This window comes from Prunus persica, chromosome G8, assembly GCF_000346465.2.
Source record: "Prunus persica cultivar Lovell chromosome G8, Prunus_persica_NCBIv2, whole genome shotgun sequence".
Taxonomy (NCBI): domain Eukaryota; kingdom Viridiplantae; phylum Streptophyta; class Magnoliopsida; order Rosales; family Rosaceae; genus Prunus; species Prunus persica.
In genome coordinates this window covers 9,282,074-9,286,925 of record NC_034016.1, presented here as the reverse complement: position 1 = coordinate 9,286,925, position 4,852 = coordinate 9,282,074, and positions in this window count along the sequence as shown.

Below are 4,852 nucleotides of genomic sequence, written 5' to 3'. Positions count from 1 at the left end.
GTACACTTGAAGAAATAAGTCGATAAATTTATCTTTATCGTCGTTGTACATGCATTTAATACGGCGGTAGTTTGTAATTTACCACCATGGATTGTTTTGAAAATATACGGCGCCGGATACGAAAACTTGGTCATGTTTATTACGGAATAAAAACGGCGGCTGTATTTTAAAACCGTCGTCTTTACATTTTAAGTTCGTGGATTCATACATTCTGCCGTTGTTTGTTTTCTCCGAGTTTACTTTGAGGAAAAACTTTTTCAATAAGACGTCGCTTTTTTAATTAGATGTGTCGTGTTTTAAAAACAGCAATTGGAATCTCCCTTTTTTAGATGTTTAAGTTAATCATACACGGCTGTGTTATAAAACCGTCGTCTTTTCAAACACAAAGACGGTTTTCCGTCAAACGGTCGTTTTTTTTTTTGTCGTCTTTTTCACTTTTTATAGTAGTGTTGATCTCTGGCAAACTTAGATGTGCTTCTCCAAATAGAATGTAAGAAAAATATGAAGTTTTATTTGTTTGTTGAAAAATAAGTTACATTTTTTACGGTTGGATATTGGGTATATATAACTGTTTGCGGCTTCAAACACAACAGTTAGAAACCTGTTCTAATTTAAATTCAAATTGAAACGATAATTAAACATGTTCTACTGTGCAAAAACAAAAAATTAATGGACAAACTATACAAACCCCCCAACCTATAGGGTCATTTTCAAGTTCAGACCCAATTTTAGGGACACTTACGAGTACATACTCAACGTCACGGAAACCCTACAAATTGCCCTCTCCGTTACCTAAACTATTTGTTGAAGGAAAATGTGATCCTCCTAATATAATTTCACCACCACTAATTAAATAACGGAGTTTTATTATTTTAGGTTCGACCCATTCGAGACGCAAGTCTCTTAATTACAATCCCTTGCTTCAAGGGAACACCCTTTGATTCCATCATAAAGAAACAGAACGTGTGTGTTTGATTTTGCAACTGCTCCCAAGCCCAACCTCAGGATGCCTACGTATCCCTTGCGGGAATCAAGCCACTCGTAGTTCAAAGATTCACAATGAATAAATGACTCATCGCAAAATGAGGAATTTGAATGAATTTGATTAAGGAGTGTTTGGGTGAATTTAGCTAAATAAACTAGGGATTCGATATGAAATTGTGTTTGGGATGGTTGCATCTAGATTGAATCTCTAGGTTGCCTACGTACCCTTTCAAAGGGATCAAACCAACGTAGTTCGAAATTTGGAAATTAACGGGTAAGTGTGGCCCACTAATTGAGAATTTCTGTTTGAGAGACTTGGATTTAATCTCATTAGAGTTTTCATGGGTAGATGACCCATGGAAAATTGGGTGGTTTTGTACCACTTTCGTTGTTGTCAATGTCCAAGAAGAATAATGAGTAATTTTAATTATCCCATTAATTTTTCCTAAACATTGACAATTGTGTTTGGGAAAGTGTTTTAGCAAAACTTTGTTAAGATAAACCAGATATTTAAATTTGATTGCGGTTGCGTCTATTGGGATGTTAGACTGCCTACGTACCCTTGACGGGATCAAACCGACGTAGTTCCAAATTGATTTGGAAATTAATGGGTAAGTGTGGCCCACTAATTGAGAATTTGTGTTTAAGATATTTGAATTTAATCTCATTTGAGTTTTCATGGGTAGATGACCCATGGAAAATTGGATGGTTTTATACCATTTTTCTTTTTGTCAATGTCCAAGAAAAATAATGAGCAATTTTGATGAACCCACTAATTCTCTACAATTGACATTTGCATTTGTATCCATGCATGATTTGGAGGATTTGAGATTAATGGGCTTTTGTGGTTGACAAGCCTGTTATTCCATATTGATGCTCCTTTGGCATCTTTTGAGTGTGAGCTGGATGCTCGTAGCACGGCCAATCATTTATCTGGAGTGGAGTCATGGACACAGTATGGTCGAGTCGCTTGGCACTCCTTTTTGAATAGCTTCTTTGCCACAGTGATTGATTCCCATATTTCTTGTTGAGATTTTGTGGGCATGTTTGGTAGCCATCTTGTATTTGAGAATTGAGGCAGATAGACCCAAATGACGTAAGCATTTTATTGAGCCTTCTTGACCGTCAATTGATTTAGTTCTCGTGAACCTTTGCTGACACTTTTGTGCTTTTACTTGCATAGCTTGGTACTGCAAGTAGCGAACTCACATCTTCGTCCCTTGGAATACAAAGGAGTACAAGTGCCTGGACACTTTGTTTTCATTTGTTGCAGTCACCAAAAGTGATGTGAGGGACTTGAAAGACTTCATGAGTCTTGGTCCAAGTAGGACTTGCACAATGACAGTTGAGGATAAAACTTGGAGCAAATCATTGGTCCTTTTTAAGTGGACTTGTAAGCAAAGCGTGAGGCACTTCTGTTTTGCCTTGAGCTTTTATGCTTTCTTCGTCAGTAAACTCCTTCTTGAGCATTTGGTTTGTTCTGTTTCACAAGCCCCCCCTTTCTTTTTACAGCCTCACGGCTGCCTTTCCCCTTTTATTGTCCTTTCGTTGTTGTTGCTATGTATTGCTGAAGGCATCCTGGGATGGAAGCATTCGAGCAGCCAAGCCATATGACAATCTTTCTTGCCGTTTGAGATGCTTGAAGGCATAGTAGAGAGACCCAATGGTCTTGCTTGCTGTTTGGAGTGATGCAACCGTGAAGGGAAAGTGGCCCTGCTTTGCTCCAGCTGGTCCCTCATAGCTTGGTGCCATTAACAAGTGTCTTCTAATTTGATTAAGACACCCAAGGATAAAAGTCCTGGCCAAGTAAAATCTGAATTGACCTCCTTCATGATTTGGAACCCCTGGATCTTCCAGGAAAGCAAACCCCTTGTCCATATAGGATTGGGCTATATGTATTTCTTTTATATAAAGAAAGACATGTGCCCCACAAATTAAGATCACCAGCAAAAAGAATGCTTTTGATATTCTTTCTTTGTTTGCTTCTCCAGACCAGCACATAGCCTTGCTCAAAGCCACCTGTTGCACCATCAAAGAGAAGAGGATTTCACGTGGTAACCCGCATGCCATTCCTTAGTTCTTCTCTTTTATCTTACTTATTTTATTTATTGATTGAACTAACTAGGATTTTTTTTTTTTGGCATGGGCAGCAATAGCAGTAGCAATTGAAGAGCCTCCAATTAATTGGATGCTTCCGGGCTGACTTGGAACCAAAAGAGACAACTTCTCTTATTGTCCTTTGTGTGCTGTAACCTTCCCAAGGTCAATAACCCAAGACAAAGGGAAAGAGAAATCATCTTGCCTTTCACGTGGTAACCCACCCCATGAACTCCTTTTTTTTTTCTTTTGATTTTTCTTTTATCTGTTTCCATGCTTCTGACCTCTTGTCTTCTCTTTTGTATGTAGAGACTGTGCTGCCAGCTTGAAGGATTTGGAGTTTGGTGGAGGAAACCATCTGTCATTTTGCTTCAGAAACCCAAGAAAGAACTTGTGGTACTTGCTTTGCCAGCTCCTCTTTTTTTGTTTGCTATTGCTGTACTTTTACCATTGCTCATATCCATTTCTTTTACTCAATTTCCAGTCATAATAAACCAAAGAAACATTCAAGAGGGGGAGGAGGAGCTGTGCGATACAGCCCCCCTTTTTTTTTATTCCATTACTTTTTTTTTATGTCCCTTGTTTTGTCTTTTACAAACAAAACACAACACACAGAACCCCTTTCTTTCTTTTGCTGCATTCTTCCTCCGTTGGCTTTTTCGTTTGCTTGCAGGCAGCTAACACTCATGAGGAGGCAATTCAATTTCCATGCGCCCCTTTTGGTTTCGGATGCTTCATACAGAGATTTTACACAGGGACTTGTAATTACAAGCTTTCGCTCTTTTGATTTTGATCCCATGGTGGGTTCATCTCTACATCCATGATTTGAGGGATTCTTTGCTCCTGGAAGAGCTTATTTGGTGGTGCATGATAGAATAGACTATGCCATAAAACATGATGATTGAAATCATCATGGAAGGCAAACTTGAAAACACAGCTGGAGTTCTTTGAGCGGAGCCAAGCCTCGGAGAGATTCTTAACCTTGGTTATGATGATTTCAATCATCATAGCCAAGAATTTCTGTGGATTGATCAAACAAACTGCTGGGTGCGGATCGTATCCTCGGAATTACTTGAGCGGAGCTGTCCCTTAGAGAGATTACTGACCCTTTTTATGATGATAGAAATCATCATGGCCAGGAACCCTTGAGTTGAATGGAACCTGAAATCTTGAGCAAAAAATCAGAAAATTGTGCCATGGAACTAATCTTTTACCTTGAAATGGCTCTTTCCTTTCTCAAGTCTGCTTGCTAATTTTTCTTCTTGCTATGACTGTTCTCCTTTCTGCTCTTTTTCTGTCCTCCTGCTGTTTTCTTTTTTCATTCCTCCCCTCGGGTCATGCCTCTTATAGAGGCTATCTTATGATGAGTTTGAATTCAAGCTGATGACCACTTCTCAACCGAGATACTTATCTCTTGGTGTTTCAAAACCACTGAAATATATCTATTTTATTTTTATATGTTTTTCTTGATAAGATTGCAGGGACAAAACAAATTCAATTCTAGCCCAAGTCAAATTCTTGGCTAACTGCTTTTGTGAAAATTTTCCGTTCAACACTATTAGTGAATCTGTTAAATGTTGATGTGCCAAATGTGAAACCCATTTTGTGATGACGTGGACTTCCAAGTGGATAGAAAATTAATAAAAATTTATTTTATTGTTTAAATTATTTATTATTGTTAAATTAATTCAAATTTTAAAAATAAAAAATAAAAAACAAAAATAAAAAATGGCAAATTTCTTCCCCCCACGTAGATTCTCTCTCTCTCTCT